The following is a 23364-nucleotide window of genomic DNA, read 5'->3' on the forward strand; positions in this document are numbered from 1 at the left end:
GGTTGGTCCACCCACTGAGATGGTGTGACTAATCTAATGGGAGCTCACCAAGGCCAGCTGGACTGGGACTAAATGAGCATGTGATCAAACCGGACTCTATGATTGTGGCTGCTAATGGGGGAGAACTGAGAAGCCATCAATAATAGCACTGGGATCTGTTTCTACTGCATATGCTGGCTTTTTGGGACCCTAATCTATTTGGATGCTCACCTTCCTAGGCCTGGATGGAGGGGTAGGGCCTTGGACTTCCCACAGGGCAGGGTACCCTGCCCTCTCTTAAGGAGGGAGAGGGAAGGAGGAGGGTGAGTGGGAGAGCAAGAGGGGAATGGGAGGAATGAAGGAAGTGTAAATTTTTGAATGGAAAAATACAAAAAAATGACTCTAGAAAATTATAATGGTTCCTCATAGTTTTAATGGTTCTACTTTAAACCCACTCAACTTTTGTTAAAAGGAGGATTAGCAGAAATAAAAGAAGTTAAGTAATATACATTTCATGCATGAATAGGGAAATAGAAGCATACAAATCTTGGTAGTATCAGGGATTAAATGAATCACATGAGAAAAGAAAGCATATTCAATTGTAATTAAAACCATAACAATAAATCTTTAATTTAGCATTTATTTAGCATGCTCCCTAAGCATCTGTTTTTTATTGATTTTTTTATTGAGCTCTACATTTTTTCTCTGCTCCCCATCCTGCCTATTCCCTCCCCTTCAGCCCTCCTCCAAGATCCCCATGCTCTCACTTTGCTTAGATCTTGTCTTTTTCCACTTCCCACGTAGAATAGATCTATGTATGTCTCTCTAAGTGTCCACATTGCTGTCTAAGTTCTCTGGGATTATAATTTATAGGCTGGTTTTCTTTGCTTTATGTTTAAGAACCACTAATGAATACATGTGATAATTGTCTTTCTCAGTCTGAGTTACCTCACTCAAAATGTTTTCGAGCTCCATCCATTTTTCTGCAAAATTCAAGATGTCGTTATTTTTTCTGCTGTGTAGTACTTCATTGTAAATGAACCACGTTTTCTTATCCATTCTTCAGTTGAGGGGCATTTAGCTTGTTTCCAGGTTCTGGCTATAACAAACAATGCTGCTAAGCACCCTTTGTATATATACCCAAAAGTGGTATTACTGGGTATTAAGCAATGTTGTTTCCTAATTTATGAGAAATCACCACACTAATATTCAAAGAGGCTGTAAGAGCCTTCATTCCCACCAACAATGCAGGGGTGTTCCCTTTACCCCCAAACCTCTGCAGTATAAGTTGTCATCAGTATTTTCGATCTTGGCCAGTCTTACAGGTGTAAGATGGAATCTCAGAGTTGTTTAGATTTGCATTTCTCTGATGATTAAGGATGTTGAACATTTCCTTAAGTGTCTTTCAGCCATTTTAGATTCCTCTGTTGAGAGTTCTCTGTTTAGGTCTGTACTCCATTTTTTATTGGATTGTTTGTTCCTTTGATGACCAATTTCTTGAGTTCTTTGTATATTTTGGAGATCAGATCTCTGTCTGATATGGAGTTGGTGAAGATTTTTTCCCATTCTGTAGGCTGTTATTTTGTCTTGCAAACAATGTTCTTTGCTTTACAGAATCATTTCAGTTTCAGGATGTCCCATTTATTAATTGTTTCTCTCAGTCTGTGCTGCTGGTGTTATATTTAGGAAGTGGTCTCCTGTGCCAATGCATTCAAGTGTACTTCCCACTTTCTCTTCTATAAGGTTCAGTGTGGCTGGTTGTATGTTAAGGTCTTTGATTAATTTGGACTTGAATATTGTGCATGGTGATAGATAAGGGTCTATTTTCATTCTTCTACATGTTGATATCCAGTTATTCCAGGACCATTTGTTAAACATGCTTTCTTTTTTCCATTTGATATTTTTTGCTTCATTGTCAAAAATTAGGTGTTTGAAGATGTGTGGATTAATATCCAGGTCTTCAATTTGGTTCCATTGGTCCTCCAGTCTATTCTTATGCTAATACCAGGCTGTTTTCAGTACTGAAGCTCTGTAGTAGTGTTTGAATTCAGGGATTGTGATGCTTTTAGATGCTCTTTTATTGTACACAATTGTTTTGTCTATCCTTGGATTTTTGCTTTCCATATGAAGTTGAGTATCATCCTTTCAAGGTCTGTGAAGAATTTTGCTGGATTTTGATGGGCATTGCATTGAATCTGTAGATTGCTTTTGGTAATATTTCCATTTTTACTATGTTAATTCTGCCTACTCAAGAGCATGGGAGATCTTCCACTTTCTGATGTCTTCTTCAATTTCTTTCTTCATAGATTTAATGTTCTTGTCATACAAGGCTTCCACTTTGTTACTCTGAGATATTTTATGCTATTTGTGCCTATTGTGAAGGGTGATGTTTCTCTTATTTTTTTCCCAGTCAATTTACCATCTGTGTACAGGAAGGCTACTGATTTATTTGAGTTAATCTTATATCCTGCTACATTACTGAAAGTGTTTATGAGTTGTACAAGTTCCTTGGTAGTATTTTTTGGATCACTTATGTTAAACTATCATATCATCACTAGTGAGAGTTTGAGTTCTTTTTTTTTTTTTTTTGCAATTTGTATCTCCTTGATGTCCTTTTGGTGCTTTATTGCTCTAGCCAGAACCTCTGTTTAAGAACTATAATGAATATATATGGAGAAAGTGGACAACCTTATCTTGTTCCTGATTTCAGTGGAATTGCTTGGATTTTCTTTCCATTTAGTTTGATGTTGGCTGTTGGCTTGCTGTATATTGCCTATTATGTTTAGGTATGTTCTTTGTATCCATGCTCTCTCCAAGTACTTTATCATGAAGGGATGTTTATTTTGTTGAAAGAATTTTCAGCAACTAATTTCATGATCATTTGGTTTTTATTTTTGAATTTGTTTATATAGCGGATTACCATGACAGATTTTCATATGTTGAACCATCCCTGCAACTGTGGGATGAAGTTGACTTGATCATGTTGGATGATGGTTCTGATATGTTCTTAGATTCAATTTGCCAGTATTTTATTTAGTATTTTTTTTTCTTTTTTCTTTTTTTGGTTTTTCGAGACAGGGTTTCTCTGCAGCTTTTTTAGAGCCTGGCCTGGAACTAGCTCTTGTAGACCAGGCTGGCCTCGAACTCACAGAGATCCGCCTGCCTCTGCCTCCCGAGTGCTGGGATTAAAGGCGTGCGCCACCACCGCCCGGCTTTTATTTAGTATTTTTGCATCATTGTTCATAAGTGAGATTGGTCTGTAATTCTCTTTCTTAGTAATGCCATTCTTTGGTTTGCATACCAGGGAAATTGTAGCCTCATAAAAAGGGTTTGGCAATGTTCTTTCTGTTTCTATTGTGTGGAAAATTTGAGAAGTATTGGGATTTTCTTCTTTGAAAATCTTGTAGAATTGTGAGCTGAAACCACCTGGTCCTGGGATTATTTTGGTTGGGAGAATTTTTGTTGACTGTTTCTATTTCTTCAGCAGTTATAGGTCTGTTTAATTTGCTTATCTGGTCTTGATTTAATTTTGGTAAGTAATATTTATACAGAAAGCTGTCCATTTCCTTTAAGTTTTCCAATTTTGTGGAGTACAGGTTTTCAAAATATGACCTGATGATTCTCTGTATTTCCTCTATGTCTGCTGTCATGTCCCCCTTTTCATTTCTGATTTTGTTAATTTGGATATTGTCTTTCTACCTTTTGGTTAGTTTGGATAAAGGTTTGTCTATTTTGTCGATTTTCTCAAAAACCAACTCTTTGTCTCATTGTTTCTGTGTATTGTTTTCTTTGTTTCTATTTTGTTGATTTCAGCTCTCAATTTGATTATTTCCTACTGTCTAATATTCTTAGGTGAGTTTGCTTCTTTTTGTTCTAAAGTTTTCAAATTTTCAATTAGTTCACTAGTGTTGGACTTTTTCAGCTTCTTTATGTAAATAAGTATTTAGTGCCATGAACTCTTAACACTGCTTTCATTTTGTCCCATAAATTTGGGTATATTGTGTAGTCAGTTTCATTGAATTTTTGGAAGTCTTTAATTTCTCCCTTTAATTCTTCCTTGACTCTTTGATGATTCAAGTGAGCATGGCTTAATTTCCATGAGTTTGTGAGCTTTCTATAATTAATATTAATGTTGATTTCTAATTTTAAACCATGGTGATCAGATAAGATACATTGGGTTATTCCAATTTTTTTATTTGTTGAGGTTTGTTTTATTACCAAGGATGTGGTCAATTTTTGAGAAGGTTCCATGAGGTGCTGAGAAGAACATATATTTTTTCTGTTTATATGGAATATTCTATAGATGTCTGTTAATTCCATTTGAGTCATAACATCTATTCCCTTATTTCTCTGTTCTTTTATTGTCAGACTGACCTTCCAGTGGTGAGAGGAGAGTACTAAAGTTTCTCACTATTTTTGTGTAGGTTTTAATGTATGATTTAAACCTTAGAAGTGTTTCTTTTACATATGAGTTTGCCCTTGTATTTGGGGCATAGATGTTCTGTACTGAAATTTCCTCTTGATGGAGTTTTTCTGTGACTAATATAAAATGACCTTGTTTGTCTCTTTTGATCGATTTTATCTTGAAGTCTATTTTGTTAAATATTAGGATAGCTACACTCACTTGTTTCTTAGGTCCATTTGATTGGAATATTTTTCCCAACCTTTACTCTGAGACAATGTCTATCTTTGAGGTTAAGTTGTATTTCTTATATGCAGAAGGATGGATTCTATTTTCATATCCAATCTGTTAGCCTGTGCCATTTTATAGGTGATTTGAGTCCATTTATATAAAGGGATATAAATGATCAGTGATTGCTATCTCCTTTTAATTTAGTTTTCATTGTTGATGATGTAAATTTTGAATTTTTCTCTTCTTTGGAATTTGCTGCTATGAAACCATCAATAGTCTGTGTTTTTGTTGGTGTAGCCAACTTCCTCAGGTTGAAGTTTTCCTTCTAGTATTTTGTGTAGGGCTGGGTTTGTGGCTAGGTATTGGTTAAATCTAGTTTTTCATGGAATATCTTGTTTTGTCCTTCTATGGTGGCTGAAAGTTTTGCTGGGTATAGGACTCTGGACTGCCATCTGTGGTGTCTTAATGTCTGCATAATGCTTGACCATGAGTTTCTGGCTTTCATTGTTTTCAATGAGAAGTCAGGAGTAATTCTGATAGGTCTACCTTTATATGTTACTTGCCCATTTTCCTTTGCAGCTCTTAATATTCTTTCTTTACTCTGTATGTTTAGTGTTTTGATTATTATGTGGTGAGGGGACATTTTGGATCCAGTCTATTTGGTGTTCTGTAAGCTTCTTATATCTTCATAGGCATATCTTTCTTTAGGTTGAGAAAGTTTTCTTCTATGATTTTGTTAAATTTACTTTCTGTGCTTTTGAGTTGAACATCTTATTCTATACTTATTATTCTTAGATTTGGCCTTTTCATGGTGTCCCATATATCCTGGATATTTTGGGTTAAGCTCTTTTTAGATTTAATGTTTTTTTTTAACTGATGGGTCTATTTCCTTTATTGTATCTTCAGTGCTTGAGATTCTCTCTTCCATATCTTGTATTCTGATGTTAATGCTTACATTTGTGGTTACTGATCATTTTCTCATGATTTCTGTTTCTATAATCCTCTCGGCTTCTGTTTTCTTTATTGTCTCTATTTCAGTTTTTAATTCCTATTTTTTCATTCATATTTTTAATTGCTTTTTCTTGGTTTTCTTTAAGAGATTTGCTGATGTTTTCCCATTTTTTTTTTGTTTGTGTTTTCCTCCATTTCTGTGAGGGAATTTCTCATTTCCTCTTTAAGAGTTTCAAACATTGTTCTGAAGTTATTTTTTAGGTCATTTTCTTCTGCTTCATCTATGTCTGGTTTTTCAAGTCTTTCTGCTGTAGGGCCTTTATGTTTTACTGGTGTTATGTGATCTTTTTGGTGTTGCATGTGTTCTTACCTTTTTTATTCATCTTTTCCTCTAATAGATATGGTTAGGGCTGTCCAAGTTTCTGTTGATTAATCTTCTAAGTGCCATTTAACCCAAAGCTCAGATGGTTGTTCCTTGAGATACAATTAGCGCCATAGTTCTAGTTAGCCCATTGGTTACTCTTGTGTTCCTGGAGAAAGTTCTGCATTCCTCAGCTTTGCTCCACTTCCATGGATTTTGCTGTCTCAGGCCTACCTTGATCTCAGTTACTGGCTTTGTAGTGTTTCTGTAAATCCTCGAGTGGATCCCCTCCTGCAGATGTCCCTGGCTTGGAGTTGGTCCTACAAAAGTCTCTGGCTCTGGGTTACTCCCTCAGAGATCCCAGATTCAGGCGTGCTCAAACCTTTCAGAGGACCTGGCTCAGGCTCACTCCCTCAGAGGTCCTATACTCAAGCACGGACCTGCAGAGGTTTCAGGTTCCTGCCTATTCCCTTTGATGTCCCAGACCAACTCTTGGACCCAAAAATGTCCTGATTCAGGCCTACTCCCTATGAGGTTCCAGACTCATGCCTGGCCCCACAGAGATCTCTGGTTCCTGACTACTCCCTAAGAGGTCCCAGATTCAATCTGCAGCATCTTTTTTTTTGCACTTTTCTCCTTTATATTGAGAACTAACCAGAAAAGCTTAAATAAATACATATAACTGCATTGAAGGTGCGTGGTTGATCGGCAGTTATGATTCACCAGACAAGCTTTAATATATATATATATATAAGTCAGTTTTAATAAAGGAAAGGAAAGGGAACTTACAAATCCAAGGTTCCAGCGAGGAGGGCAGGAAAACAAAGAGCAGGCAGGCCGCAGGCCCGCAAGATTTTATAAGTCAATATTAGCCTAAGGGGGACACGCCTAAGAGGGACACGCCTAAGAGGGACACGCCTTTAGACCAAGGGGGACACGCCTTTAAACCAAGGGGGACACGCCTTACAAAACAAGGTTTTGGGCTAGGCTTCCCCTTCATCTCCCCCTTTTGTCTAAATAAGACAGAACCAAACCAAATACAACTATATTCAATAGGAACAAATAATAAATATAAAATTACAAACAATATTAAGAAGAAACATATAACAAAAGTTTTACTAAGCATTCTATTTCAAGGAGTCTAAATAATGTAGAGGGTAACTACAATTATCTAATCTTCAACCCCATCAAAGATCTGAGAAGGGAAGTAATATTACTTAAGCAACCAGGAAGTACAAACAAGAAACTTCCAAAATGTGCAACAAATGACAGAGACAACTAACTACCTGGGCAGTCACCCAAAGTTTCGTTTTGCAATGTTGAGGCAACCAACTTTGGCTAAGGCCTAACACAACTGACATAACATTTTTCAAAGGCAAGGAACTTTTTGTAGAACTGTCCAACCCTGTCTTGGCAAGATAAGACAATCCTGTTTTTATCCATTTACGGATACTCTGAAACTCTGTCAGTGGTCGAGGTATGGGCTTTTTCTTTGCCTAAAGGCCACTTCTGCCAAGAAGAAGACAAGCTCCCAGTGGAGTGTCTTTGGTGCTCAACATTCTCTCGGGAGTAGAGTGGTGTTGCCAGGAGTGATTGTGTCTCATAAGTATCAAACTCTAGGTTAGATTAAAGGCCATGTTCTACAGCTCTTCAAAGAGGTCGAAGATTATACTATCTATACTAAATATAATTTCTATGTATCTAAAAAACCTGAAAAACAACTGTGCAATAAATGAGGACAATATCCCCAAACGTAAACAATGTCATTATACAAATAATATCAGAGGTAGAAAGGTACATTGCAATATGATAAATATCTCAATATAACAATTGTTTTAAACAGAGGTAGAAGCATACTCTCATACAATAGAGGTAGAAGCATACTCATATACAATGTTCAATATACAAGAATCAACACCAATGCAATTTTCTAAAAACAATAATTCACAAATACCAATCATCCCATCAAACCAGGTAATTCCCCCCCCTTTTTTTTTCATAAACACCCCTGAGTCCATATAATACCTCCCCCATCCCCTCAACCCTATACCATCTACTAAATGATGTCCCTAAACCAGAGGGCAAACTCTGTTGGGAGAGGGGGCGTCGTCCTCTAAGATTGCTTCTAGCTGACATGGGGGCGACGTTCTTCTCAGGGGGTTCCATGAAAGCAAATGATGGTAAAATTCCCAGAATAACATTTGGTCGAGGAAATTGTAACTAGCCTCTGAGTGTTTTGAGGAGGTCCGGCCAGAGTGTTGTCAAAATTGTACACCATTTGAAACTGTCTTGTGTAGTTGGTACCAAAAAAAAAAAAAAAACCAAAAAAAGGTCTAATTTTAGCGCTATTAAAAACATGACGTCATAGTAACCAGGTGAAATTGATGTTGTGGGGCCCCATCTTCATCCTGGAAACTTCAAAGATTACTGAAGGAAAATTTGTTGTTTGTTACAGGAAAGGTAAACATTATCTACAAAGACATATACAGACATATATATTCGATGAAAGGTATAATAAAGACAGACAGATATGAGGAAAGGCAAAGAAAGTTTATCAAGTATCATCATCATCATCATCATCATTATCATTATTATTATTATTATTACTATTATTATTCTGTCCCATTTCATGGCTCCTGACCTGAGACAGAAACTCTGAGATATCCCTTATAAACAGGCTTGGAATTGAAGAAGGACTGAGCCATAGTCCAACTCCAAAACCAGCTCTATATACATATAAATAAAGGCACAGTATATATGTAAAAAAATGTTTTATACTTACTAAACATATTCGGGTTCTGTGTTGATCCATATTAGGTTGTAACTAGTGTCCATGCATCAGTATTTAAATATCCAGGGTCCCTTAAGTTCTTTGAAGATGAGTGGTTTCCTGTGGAGATAAGAAAAGAACCCTGCCCCCAACCTATATGCTTTTCTTACCATCAGTATGATCATCATCCTTGTGAATGAATTATTTTTCTTTTCCAAGGGGCTTCTTCTCTTCAAACCGAACCTTTATTAATTTTGACGGTATCCACAATTTTTCCTCTCCTGTGGAGACAAGAGCAAAACCCCTTCCCCAACGCAGCACATCTCCTGGCTTCCACTGCGAGGTCAGCACATCCTTGAAATAAACTGGTTGATTTAATTCAGCAGACTTTTCCATTATCCAATGTCTTTCTGCAGCCGTTGTCCCCTTCTCATTAGCGTTGAGAAAATTCAAGGTTAATAAAGCACTATGTAACCTATTTCTAGGGGTATTTTCCACCCCTTTCTGTTTGTTTAACATATCCTTTATAGTTCTATTTGATCTTTCTATGACTGCTTGACCTGTAGGATTGTATGGTATACCTGTAACATGCTTAATATTGTAATAAGCAAAAAACTGTTTCATTTTCCTAGAGACATAAGCTGGACCATTATCTGTCTTTATTTGTGTAGGTATACCCATGATGGCCATAACTTCTAATAAATGAGTGATTACTGAATCAGCTTTTTCTGAGCTTAAAGCAGTTGCCCATTGAAAACCTGAATAAGTGTCAATGGTGTGGTGTACATATTTTAATTTGCCAAATTCTGCAAAGTGAAACACATCCATCTGCCAGATTTCATTCCTTTGAGTGCCCTTTGGATTAGCCCCTGCAGGCAGTGGTGTTTGGTTATAAAAAGAGCAAGTAGGGCATTTCTTTACAATTTCCTTAGCTTGTTGCCATGTAATAGAAAATTCTTTCTTCAAGCCTTTGCTATTGACATGATGTTTTTTATGAAATTCAGAGGCCTGCAGCACACTACCAATCAACAATTGATCAATTTCTGCATTACCTTTTGCTAGAGGACCTGGCAGACCCGTATGAGATCGGATGTGTGTTATATACATAGGGCAAAGCCTGTTCCTGATCATGTCTTGTACCTGGATAAACAATGAGGTTAGTTCTGTATCATCAGGTATAAATTCAGCAGTTTCAATATGTAAGATTACTCTTTCTGCATATTGTGAATCAGTAACTATATTAAGCGGTTCTTTAAAATCCCTTACCACCATAAGAATGGCATATAATTCTGCCTTCTGGACAGAATCATAAGGGCTTTGTTCCACCTTACTCAAATCTTCTGATTTGTAACCTGCTTTCCCTGATTTATTAGCATCAGTATAAAATGTACGTGCTCCAGTTATTGGAGCATCACGGATGATTCGGGGGAGAATCCAAGAAGTTCTCTTTATAAAGTTAAGCCTCTTGCTTTTCGGATAGTTGTTATTGATTTCTCCCAAAAAATTAGCGCAAGCTCTTTGCCATGGTTCGTTATCTTCCCACAATTTTTTTAGTTCATCAGCAGTGAAAGGAACTATAATTTCTGCTGGGTCTATGCCTGCTAGTTGACGAAGTCTCAATTTGCCTTTTATAATTAATTCAGAGACTTTTTCCACATAAGTTTTTATTTTCTTACTTGGTTTATGTGGTAAAAAGATCCATTCTAAGATAATATCATCTCTCTGCATTAAAATTCCTGTAGGAGAAATTTTGGAAGGCAATATGACGAGAATACAACTGAGCTCTGGATTCACCCTGTCCACATGTGTCTCTTGTAATTTCTCTTCAATCATTCTCAGCTCCTTTTCTGCTTCAGCTGTTAATTCTCTGGGACTGTTTAAGTCTTTTTCACCATCCAAGGTTTTATTTAAATGAATTATCATATCAGGTGTTATGCCAACAGCTGGTCGTAAGCTGGAAATGTCTCCTAACAACCTTTGAAAGTCATTGAGAGTCCGTAACCGATCTCTCCTAATTTGTGCTTTTTGTGTCTTAATTTTTTGTAAACCTATTTTATAACCTAGATAATTAACAGAATCTCCTCTCTGAATTTTTTCAGGAGCAATCTGCAATCCCCATTTAGGTAAAAGTATTTTTACTTCTTCAAACAGTCTTTCTAAAGTAGCCATGTTTGAATCAGATAACAGAATATCATCCATGTAATGATAAATTATAGAGTTGGGAAATTGCTTGCGTATTATTTGCAATGGTTGATTTACAAAATATTGGCACAGGGTGGGAGAGTTCAACATGCCCTGTGGGAGGACGGTCCACTGGTATCTCCTTGTAGGTTGAGAGTTATTATAAGTAGGCACTGTGAAGGCAAACTTTTCTCTGTCTTTTTCTTGTAAAGGTATAGTGAAGAAACAATCCTTTAAATCAATTACTATGAGAGGCCATCCTTTTGGTAATAAAGATGGCAGAGGAATTCCAGATTGCAGAGAGCCCATAGGTTGAATAACCTTATTGATAGCCCTGAGATCTGTCACCATTCTCCACTTACCAGATTTTTTCTTAACAACAAATACAGGAGAATTCCAAGGGCTGGTAGATTCTTCTATATGTCGAGCATCTAATTGCTCTTGTACCAGCTGTTCTAAAGCCTTCAACTTTTCCTCAGCTAATGGCCATTGCTTTGTCCATATTGGTTTCTCAGTCAACCATTTTAGAGGCAGTGCTGTTCGTATCTCTGAAGGGCCATCAATTGCTTTGCATTCTTGTACAGCCCGAACAGCCGGTTTCTGCCTTCTGTAATATCTTTTAATATTTCCCTCGGTGATAGAGGGTCTAGAAGCAGCAGGAATGTTAATTTGGGTATTCCATTGCTGCAACAGGTCACGGCCCCATAAATTCACTGCAATATTGGCTACATATGGCCTTAATTTTCCTATTTGTCCTTCTGGCCCTATGCATTCAACCCATCTCGTGCTCTGCCTTACTTGAGATAGGGTTCCAATTCCCAGGAACTGAACATTTACATCCTGAAGAGGCCAATACGGATGCCAAGATTCTGGAGTAATGATACTTACATCCGCACCTGTGTCCAGTAGGCCAGTAATAAAAATGCCATTTACACACACTCTTAACTTTGGTCTTTGTTCATTTATAAAAGTCTGCCAAAATACACGTAACTCATCTTTCAGGCCATTTTTGCTTTTAACAGCAGGCATGGGGCTTTCTAATTTTCTTGACGAGGCATGTTCTCGGCAGTAACTGGAAATGACTGGACCACATTCGCCATGGGGGCCTGCGAGAGGCCCCCCATTGAGTTTCCCAGTGGCAACAGGTTGCCTTGTCTATCTCTTGTTGACCTGCACTCATTTGTCCAGTGTCTGCCTTTTCCACATCTCCTACATATACCTGAAGGCTGAGTCCTCCTACGTCTGTTATTTCTAGAAGAGGCATTATTATTATTATTGTTATTATTATTATTATTATTGTTGTTATTGTTATTATTATTATTTCTGAAAATCCGTTGTCTGCAATTCCTTTTAATATGTCCCATCTTGCCACAATTAAAACATTTGGTAACTTGATGCCTCCTTTTTGCATTAGAAATTGCTTCTTCGACCCATGCTTCAGTGCCATAGTCAAATGACTCAACATTCATTGTATGTAAGACCCATTCGTCCAAGGGCGCTGATCTCATCTTTAAAGGCCCCAGGATCCTTTTACACTCCACATTGGCATTCTCATAAGCCAAAGATTCAATTATTATACGTCTTGCTTCTGGGTCAGATATCCCTATCTGTACAGCTTTAGTTAGCCTTTGTAAAAAAATCACTAAAGGGTTCTCTCTGACCCTGTTTAACTCTGATATATGATTCCAGTCTCTGTCCTGGGTCTTGAACCCTGTCCCAAGCCTTTAAAGCTGCTGTAGTACATATGGATAAGGTGTGTTCATCATAATTCGCTTGTTCCAGAGGATCGGAGAAAAGTCCTTCACCTAGAATTTGATCTAGGGAGATCTCAATTCCCTTTGCTCTTTCCTGCTGTTCTAAAAGTTTAGCCTCTTGTCTGAACATGCATTTCCAATTTAATTGTGACCCACTCTCTAGAACAGCTGATACTAATTGTACCCAATAATGGGGCGTTGCCTTATTGCTTATAGACCAAGTTTTGAGCATCTCTCTAACAAAGGACGAATGTAGCCCAAAGTTCATAATAGCTTGTTTAATTTCTTTGAGATCATTCATACGGACGGGTTCCCATGTATATTCCTTGATGACTTTAGGGTTTTTGGAACCAGTCACCTTTTCTGACGTTACTATTGGAAAGGCAGGTAGAACTTTATGGAAATTATCCCGGAGAGTTTTACTCATTGACGGAGTTAAATTTCGCCTTTGTACCGTTTGCTCCTGTTCTATAATTTCCTCAATCTTTTCTAATCTGCTTACTATTGCCTTCTGTAAGGCCTGGATCTCCTGTCCAGAATTATGCTCCAAGGCCTTCATGGAGGATTCCAAAACATGAAGTTTGTCCAGTAGAGTTAGTATCTCATCCTTGGATAGAATTTTCATGGCATGAATTGTGCCTTCTTGTATTGACAATCTGTCAGCCAATCTGTCATATCATTTAGACAAAATCCGATTTTCACATTCAGCAGTTTTAATTCTCTCTGATAATGTTTCAGACAGGGACTGAAGTTTACGATCCAAATCAGCTGTTCTCTCCTCCGCAGCAATGAGTCTCTCCTTAATATCAGACTGTAGTTTTTCTAAATTTTGCTCATTTGACCGAGTCATATCAGACAAAGCCCTATTCCCTTCCTTGAGACCTTCAAACTCTTTCTTGGTGTCAGTCTGAATTGTTTTTGCAAATACCTCGACCGACTTAAAGTTGTCACTCAAAACAGTTGTGCCCTTTCTTAAGCATTCAACCTCTGTCCTAAGAATCCTGGTTTCATTCTGTAAGGACTTTATCATTTTTCTATTTTCAAACCATGTAAGGGAGAAACCAAATACGAGAAAAATTGCAAGCCCTATAAACATCCAAGTTATGGGAATATCATATGTATCCTGTAATATTTCTACCATAGTATAATTAAATAGATTGCAGAAGCTTTCAACGGTGATATGGTCAGACATTTTTTTTTTTTTTTTAATCAAAAGAAATTTTACCTGAAATGACCGTTCCCTGCCAGTAGGTCGCTAGGGCAATAACCGCTCGGCCAAACCGAGTCTGCAGTACCAGCGGAGCTCGAATGTTGGGACTCCGGCAGTAACCGCTAGTCTCCGGCAGGTCAGGGCCCAGGCCGAACTCAGCCGGACTGGTGCTGCCTGAGGGGTTAGCGAGCTCGGACTGAGTCACCCGCGCGCGCGCACACACACACGTCCTTTGCTCCGTACAAGCGGGGCTGGGACAGGCTAGTCTGGGAAACTGCTCTGAAGCAATCAAGAGCCCAAGGCCGAATCCCTGCCACGCAGTGTGGGAACTGGAGTTGAAGGCTCCCAAATGCCCTAGTTGGACGCCAAATGAAGGTGCGTGGTTGATCGGCAGTTATGATTCACCAGACAAGCTTTAATATATATATATATAAGTCAGTTTTAATAAAGGAAAGGAAAGGGAACTTACAAATCCAAGGTTCCAGCGAGGAGGGCAGGAAAACAAAGAGCAGGCAGGCCGCAGGCCCGCAAGATTTTATAAGTCAATATTAGCCTAAGGGGGACACGCCTAAGAGGGACACGCCTAAGAGGGACACGCCTTTAGACCAAGGGGGACACGCCTTTAAACCAAGGGGGACACGCCTTACAAAACAAGGTTTTGGGCTAGGCTTCCCCTTCACTGCATGACAATTCATTCATTTACATATACAAGCTCATATAACAAACATGTTTTTAAAAAGTCATTAGTGATAGAATATAAGACATTAATATCATTTTGATGGGCTATTCTTCTACTGAGTGGTCACTAGAATATTATACATCATCTTGCTTATTTGAATACACACTTCAAACTTTCTATGGCAAGGTGTGTCCTTTAAAAATTGCTTTATGGCTTTTATTGTCAACAAACTCTGCTGCACTGAAGGAGAATAAAGGTCAGATTGTAGAAGGTTTGTCTCAACTTATTCAAAATGTGATGTTATTCAGAAATCTCAAAAGACAAAAGGTGACAGGATAGAAAACGAACAATGACAAATGATCACCACAATTCTCTTCCCAAGTATTACATGGATAGGTAATGTCAGACACTGTCCTTAATACATTCATGATGCAAGGAAATTATAACTAACTGTAAAGGCTAGCTTGATTGTTCAGTTAATATGAAGAACTTGCACTATGGATTCAAGTTCATAAGCAAAAGCAGTTCTAGCTTACTTGAAGAGGTTCAAAGACTGACTGACCTTATCAGTCCTAGGCTTTACTCTATATACAGGAATATGGCTCATATTTGATAGTATCATATAACAATATCTATTCTCTTTCATTCACTATGATCTATCAACCAAGACTTTAATGCACTCTGCTGGCTAATAAAATAGCCAAATAGATCAAATAAGGAAAGGACAAGCTGTAAATTGAATGAGAATATTTATTCCAACTCTAAGTATTCAAATGTTGTGTGATTTTTTTTTTGTATTTTGACAAATTAATCTTGCTTGGAGATCAGAGGGCAGAGTTTGCCATCGGTTAATCATAGAGACTGGGCCTTGGTAGATCATGCCTTTAATCCCAGCATTGAGGAGGTGGAGAAAGAAAGTGGTAAGTTGGGATATAAAAAGGATCTAACACTTTTCAAACTGAGGATTGACAGAGGAAAGTAACAACTGTTTGCTGCTCAAGGTTCTTTGATATTCCAGGATTTTATTCTGATATATGACTCCTGGTTTTAATTAATAAAACTACTTAGGATCATGCTTCATTCAAAAATATTAGTACTTGCCACACTAAATCATAGGAAGAGTAAATGAAATTCCAGTTAAGGAAAGTTTAGCATAGTAACTGGAACATTGCAACTGCACAATAAGTAATCAGTTTCAGCTGTAGTAGCTCATGTTCACTTTTATATACTCTGTCAAAGGATGATGTGATTTGATGATCTTGGTTTTCATCATTTCAAATAATTAATAAAAATAGTTGCCTCTCAAAAAAACAGAAAAAACAAATCTAAGGTTACTGAGTTCTTAAATTATAATCCACTTACCCTAGAATATTTAATTTGATATTTTTCATTTCCCACATGGATAGTGTTTGCTTGACAGCAGCATATCTATTTAAATGATTATGAGGCTCTGTAACACTGGGAGTATATGACATTAATTTGGTGGTTGATAAATGCAAATTATATAAAATAATAATAAAAATAATAATTTCACTTTAAACAATAATTTATTGCTCTCCAAATATATTAATTTGAGAAGAGAGTGCATGTGCCACAGCCAAATGCAAGTATCAGACAACAGTTTGTAGAAGCTGGTTTTCTTCTACCACCCTGTTGATTCCTGACATGAAACTCAGCCCTTCAGACTTAGTGACAAGCACTTTTATTAGATAAATAGTTACAAATATGGGAAAGGGAATATAAAAGGCAGTAAAAGTGGTGAATAAATTTACATGGACTGGAAAGTCCTGTTCTTTCTCATATCCATATTATAGTACAATTTACTAAAAACAAAATACTAAAATCAGAATTTTCCTAAAACAAAATAATCAGAAATTCAAAACAAATTTTATAGAAAAAATGACTATTGAATATATAACCACATTACTTGATTCTCACTAAAATATCATGTTATGACATTTTATCTTTTATATGTTGAAAATATTAGCTGAACTTATCAAAAATGCAGCTTTACTATTATGTAACTAAACGCTCAAATTGCATGAATTTTTCTAATTAAGTTCACTAACTTAATAAAATGTGAACAAAACTAAAAACCCAGATTCATCATTATGTCTTATTTATTTAATATGATAGTTTACCAATTCTTTTACATAGGAAGGCAATGGAAATATATTTTTGTTGTAAGGAGAGGGAACTGCTCGTTCCTTCTGGCCACCTGGCTAGCTTTGCCCTGAAATAACCACACAGAAATTGTATTAATTAAATCACTGCTTGACCCATTAGCTCTAGCCTCTTATTGACTAACTCTCACATCGTGATTTAGCCCATTTCTATTAATCTGTATATCATCACCACATGACAGTTTTACCGGCAAAGATTCAGCATATCTAACTCTGGTGGTAGCTCCATAGCGTCTCTGTCTCACTCTAACTCTTTTCTCCCAGCATACCATTTAGTTTTCCCTGTCTAACTAAGTTCTTCATTATCAACAGGCACAAAGCAGTTACTTTATTAACCAATGAAAGCAGCACAAAACAGAAGGACCTCCTACACCATATTTCTTTTATCATATTATCCCACCCTTTCCACAAAATCCTCCCAAACCTACCTTCACTCCTTACCCACTTGCCAATTTCATGTCCTTTTTTGTTTTGTTTTTCAATTCTTTATAACCCACTGAGAGAAATATATTTTGCCCAAATACTCAGGAGTATGAGACTGCCAACTGGAGAACAGTGGATAACCAGGTGCCATTTCTAGAAAAGAAAAACAACTTACTCTTTGCCCTCTAGGATCCATCAACCCTTTTTAGGTCCTCATTGGAGGGAGGAGTCCCCTCTCCAAGCTAGAATGTTGACTGCTTGATCTTGTGTAGGTCTTATGCAAACAAGCAGCTGCTGTCAGTGTGTGAGTGCAGAGGTCCAGCTGTGTCATGCCCAGCAGACTTTGTTTTATAGCCATACTTCCAGCCTTTGGCCATTATAATCTTTCAATATACTCTTCCAGGTTTGGAGGAGTGTGCGTGAAATAGATGTCCCATTTATAGTTAAGCACTCCATAGCCAGCTATTCTACACACTCGAGCAAGCTGTGAGTTTCTGCATTGACCATTGTCCAATGCACAAAGAAATATATCTGATGAGGTTTGAGAACATTAATTTATGAGTTATGGTATAAGAATATTACAGTTTAATACTAGGCCCATTTAACAACATAGTAGTTGCAAGCTCACCCTTGGGACTGGTAATCATGAGTTCCTGGCAAAATTTAGGGTACCAGAGGTATGTTTCCTCCTGTAGATTTGTCTTTAAATACAATCAGAAAGCAATCCATTAACTCTAAAACATTCATGTCCTATGGAATGAATGGAAATGTCTTACCAGGTTCATCATTAATATAGCTCATAAAGTTGGCTTCTGGACAAGACTTCTGATGACTTTTCTTCCCTTTGTAGCCTTCAAAACACCTTCTCATACTCTAAAGTTTAGCTATCAAGGAAGAATCGTCCCATTGATAACCAACTTTATTTCTTCATGTCTTGTGACTGAAGTTTGTGACATGGTCCTAATAGGGTCTTACTACCATGTTCTGATGGGTGATGAGAAACAATGGTAAATATCATGTATTGCTTGAGGGAGTCTCTAAGACCCCTATAAAAGAACTTTAGGGGAAGCATCTCAAACCAGGCACTGGGCTCTTTTTTTGTAACCTGTGGTTCCCAGAAGAAACATTATCTTTGTTTTACAGTGTAAGGTAATTTCTATTAAACTCATATATGCATGTAAATTTATGTTTATGTATATGTGTGTTTGTATGTGTGTATATGTGTTTGTGTGTGTGAAGGTTACACTCACATTTATCTTTTGCTGTGACTGAATGCATAATAATATGAAATGTTAAAAGAAAAGTTAAATATTTATATTACTTTATGTCGTTGTTGCTGTAAATAATACCATATATTTGTGGCATAAATAATGAACATTTATTTATCATATGAAAAAATCCAAAACCAGGTGACAGGGAACCCAGTTTCTGGTGAGTTACTTATTTTCTTACAATGTGTTTTGATAGAGGAAAGATAATGGATACAATTTTTCCCATGACAGTTGTTATAAGGATAGTAATCCTATAATGAAGTTTTTCTGTTCTGAATATCGCATCTGTTTTAAACCCATATGTTAGAACCTAACCCCCAAGATGTTCTTCTGAAAATGTAGGACATAGAGAAAGGAAGAATCCATGAGCATTTTGTCCTCATAATTTCACAAATATTTTCCTTATTCCTTTTATCATATAAAGATATAGAAAGGAGAGTGATATCTAGTAACAGGTTAGTCTTTACAAGAGATTAGTCTTTACAAGAGATTTACAAATATTACTATAAAAGTAATAACAACGTTTCTATTATTCTTTTAAATGAATTTGAATGGAATAAAACAGATCTCTATCAGTGTTTTCATGGAAAGGATTTAGAGGTTACATGAAAAATCACTACAAATTGACCATAAAAAAAATTTTTTATCAAAGTAAAGATGTTTGTAGACATATTTCATACAGATTAGTGGATTAGTGCTCAGTAAGATAAAACCCACAATGTTAACATTGCATTGGAATGAAAAAATATAACCCCTAAAGACCATGCCTTAATCTTTAGAATCTGTGAATATGTCTACTTGCACAGTAAAGTGACTTTGAAGATATGCTTTTATGTGCTTTTAGATAGGGACATTATCCTGGATTACCCATGTGGGGCCAGTCTAATAATATGAACACTGAGCTTAAGAGCAAAAGATATTTTATAGCTGTCATCCAGAAAGGGGAGGACATAACAGAAGAAGGTTCAAAGAGAATATTCAGCACTGCTAGCTATGAAGATGAAGAAAGTAGGACAAAAGTCAAAGAATGTATGAAGTCTCTAAATGCTGGAAAGTACAAGAAAGTGAATATTTTCCCCCTAGCATACATAAAAGAATTAAGTTTTATCTAAGAACCACATTGGATTTCAGATTCCTTGAAGTGAGATAATGCATGGTTTAAACTGATACATTTGTGAATTTTTTTCAGCAGCAGCAAAATAACACCTTTAAAACAAGTACAGGAGAATCAGAAAACTAGGATAAGACTGGCCCAAGCATATGAGAATTGCCTTAACCTAAAATCCATCTGCAAAACATGCAAAATTTGGTTTCTCTTTATTTGCTTTTGATTTTAAATATACATAGAAAAAAGGGAATCTCATAGCTGAATTTGAAGAATGGAAAGAGAACAATAAGAGTTCATGGAAAGAAATTGCTTCAAAAAAATTAGAACATTCTGATAGAAAACAACTGCAGCCAAAGACAAGAAACAGTTTCAAGGGAGAGAAAGAATCTATTTTTTCTAGCATTCAGAAATGTTAATACTCAAAACATAAAGTTTTATGAAAACATTGAGAGACATGAATTGAAAATAAAAGGAAAATAAAAGATTTGAAGAAACCATTACCATTCAGGCTGATGTTTGTTTTATTACACAAGATTTTACATAAATTATCTTATGCTGAAGAGTTAAGGAAAGTGCGAACCAAGAGATAAAGCAAACATGGGCAAGGAACTATGGAAAAATCAGAATTACTTAAAATTAAAATATCAGAGCCGGGCAATGGTGGCACACGCCTTTAATCCCAGCACTCGGGAGGCAGAGGCAGGCTGATCTCTGAGTTCAAGGCCAGCCTGGTCTACAAGAGCTAGTTCCAGGACAGGCTCTAGAAACTACAGGGAAACCCTGTCTCAAAAAAAACAAAAAAAATTAAAATATCAGTAATGTAACATATTAGAAATGTATTTAATCAGGGTAGAAAAGGAATGATAAACATGATCTATATGAAAATTTTAGAAGACAAAAGTAAATTGTGTATATTCAGAGATTGGAAGAATATAATTAAAATGTGCATAATGTATACAACAATATACTAACTTAATGCAATCTCTACCGATATTGAAATGTTTCCCATAATAGTCAGAAACTACAAAATTGAGCCAAATAAATCTTGATCAAAAAGAATAAAGATACCTAAATCTAAACTATAGTGTGATATAAGCAGCATGACACTTAAAAAAATGACACAGAAACCTATTGAATAAAGTACAGAATAAATGACTACTTCAAAACATTTGTGTTAATTAAATTTCATCAAAAAACACACAATAAAAACAAACTTTTCAGTAAATTGTATTGACTGTATCTTTATGTAGAAGAATGAACTAAGACCCTTATGGTACATTATATACAGAAATAAATGAAGAATATATTTTAAAAAATAAACATAATATGTGAAGTAATAAAACTAATTGAAGCAGCAGGCAGCCATGGCTGTTCTTGGAGACAACAGGTACAATTCTATTAATAAATTCTGAGTTCAACCTATAATCAGAAATTGAGTGACCAAAAGCTGTACAGCTTCAGTGTTATCCACAAAAAAAATGAGCCCAAAGTAATACTGCTCAAAGCCATGTATGATTTATCTACCTTTTCTTTATTTGAGATGTCAAGTGTTCAGGATTCATTATCGTTACTATAAATTAATTGATTGTGGAACACTTAGTAAAAGGCAGCAGAGATTCTGTTAAAGCTTAAAAGTATCTTTAACATTTCTCCATCAGGAGTGAAGATCTTGCAAGTATGGCTATTGTTGAGAGTGAATACCCTTCCAGAGTGGCTTTTACCTTGCTGGAGAAGGTATCTGAGGTATTCTCCAAGTTAGTTGTTAGAATAGACTGGCTAATAATATCTCTTGGTACATACAATCTAGTACACAGCCCTAGATGGTCACTTTAGTAGATGTTAGAACCCCAGAGAACCTGATCTCATGAGTAAAGCATAGGCCAAGACAAAAAAATCATTCTTCATAACAACATGGGGTCTATTTTAGGTGAAGTGAGTGGCTTAATAACATTGTATACAAATTGGAATTACTGGGAACACAGCCAGGAGCCTTCCTTAAAACTGCTGAGAAACAAAACTCATGTTACTAAATCATGTGACAGAGCCCTCAGACACAGGTACTAAATTGTCATGTCCCATCAGAATTGCAGCCCGTGGAGAGGAAACCAAGCTCTAGAAAGGAATATGGAGTCAGGCTGACTGGCTGCTTTTATTTTGACATTCTCAAAGGGAATTGAGAGGTGGCTTGAGAGTGGGAACATTCAAGTTCATATGTTGGGTTGTGACTTTGGGAATAAATTTGAGGTATTTAGAGAAGCAATGTTGTGAAAATGAAACTATAACCTCCAAGTGATTCCTATAGGTGTTGAGGGGCTTATTCTCAGCTAATGTTGGAAACCTCTGTGGGAGGAAATCTTTTTCTTGAGCCCTGATATGACTTAGGGACATTACGTGTCAACAACATTAATTGTTCAATATATAGGGTGGAAGGACAGGTATCAAGTGACAATGCTAGGGTACATAGAGTGTAAACAATCCAGAATACCACTCTCTTGTACTGCAGGGTTTGTAGGGAGATCACTATGTTGGTCAGTCAAGCCTATTTAAGGCAGTGGTCAGAGTCTCACTGATGCTAAACCAGTTTAGCTTTCCTGTCTTCTAGGACTGACATCTGCCAAAAACAGGACCCATCCTAAACACTTCATCTAGAACCAAAAAGATGACTTGTGATAAGTGCTGTAAAATATTATTTTTACTGGGCAAAGATGTGTGGTACTTTTGATTATGGTGTGGAATAGTACTTTAACTGTGTAAATGTGTGTTACATTTGTCTATGCTACATTTGTTTTACTGTGTAAGGTTGTGTAATTATGTAAAGATATGCTGCCTTTGTTTTTCCTTGGCTGCAGAAGGTACCTGATTGTTCTAATAAAGCTGAATGGCTAACAGCTGTGCAGAGAACAGATCCATAGGACTGGAATGGAGAGAGAATAAGAATGAGAAGAAATCTAGGCTGAGGAGAAATGAAGAGAAGGAGGCACCAGAGAAACACCAGAGGTCAGTGACCAATTCACCAAAGTCATTGAGTCACAGAGGAAGCAGGAATGCAAGGCATACAGAAATAAAGGAAAAATGATAAATAGCCCCAAGGAAAAAAAAAACAAATGTAAAGAAAAATATGATAATTTAAGTAAGAAAATTTGGCTAAAAACAGCCTTAAACTGAGGCCAGGCATTCGTAACAAAGAATAGGAAGTCTCTGTGTCTTCATTTGGGAGTTTGTTGGTGCCCACGTCCCCCAAACGAAAATTCCAACTACATGCAAAATGGACTGAGAAAAGGCAAAGCATGTGGATTGTGGTTTTATCAACCAGCAGACTTTGTTTGGAATGAGCTTGTTGAGGTATTAAGGTGACCAACTAGGAGTATTTTATTTTCAGGGTAAGAATCAGACACAGGTGTTCCCAAGATGCCCAGTGTCGAAGCACATTCATATTTACTTACAGTTGGATTTTGAACATGAAGACCAAGGAGATGGATGCTGTTATTGGTCAATGCAGGTTTTGCCTCTGCATCTAGAAAACTGACTTGGCATATGCCTGCCTGGTTCCTTCAGGATGGAACAAGTCAGATTGTTTTTGTTTGTTTGTTTGTTTGTTTTGATTTAAGATAGGTGCTAATATTCAGAAGATTTCAAGTGCCCAGCTTTGGTAGGCTAGTTCTCGCCTGCAAGGACCTTGCAGGCGAGAACTAGCCTACCGAAGACAGCATCAGGTTGGAGGATGCTCAGGAGTTTGTCTGAGCTGGCACTAATTGCCAGCAGATGCCAGAACAGCCAAGTTAAAGAACCCAGGATGTGCTGGATCTTGCAATGCCTTCTCCTGTCCTGCTGTGAGAAAATTATATCTGTGAGATCCTGTCT

At 36.8% G+C, this 23364-nt stretch overlaps 1 pseudogene; it reads left to right on the forward strand.

The window, feature by feature from the left end:
- The first annotated feature begins 19264 nt into the window (after positions 1-19264).
- LOC119804338 lies at positions 19265-21533 on the forward strand (annotated as a pseudogene).
- The last annotated feature ends 1831 nt before the right edge of the window (positions 21534-23364 follow it).

This window comes from Arvicola amphibius, chromosome X, assembly GCF_903992535.2.
Source record: "Arvicola amphibius chromosome X, mArvAmp1.2, whole genome shotgun sequence".
In the NCBI taxonomy this organism is placed as follows: Eukaryota; Metazoa; Chordata; class Mammalia; order Rodentia; family Cricetidae; genus Arvicola; species Arvicola amphibius.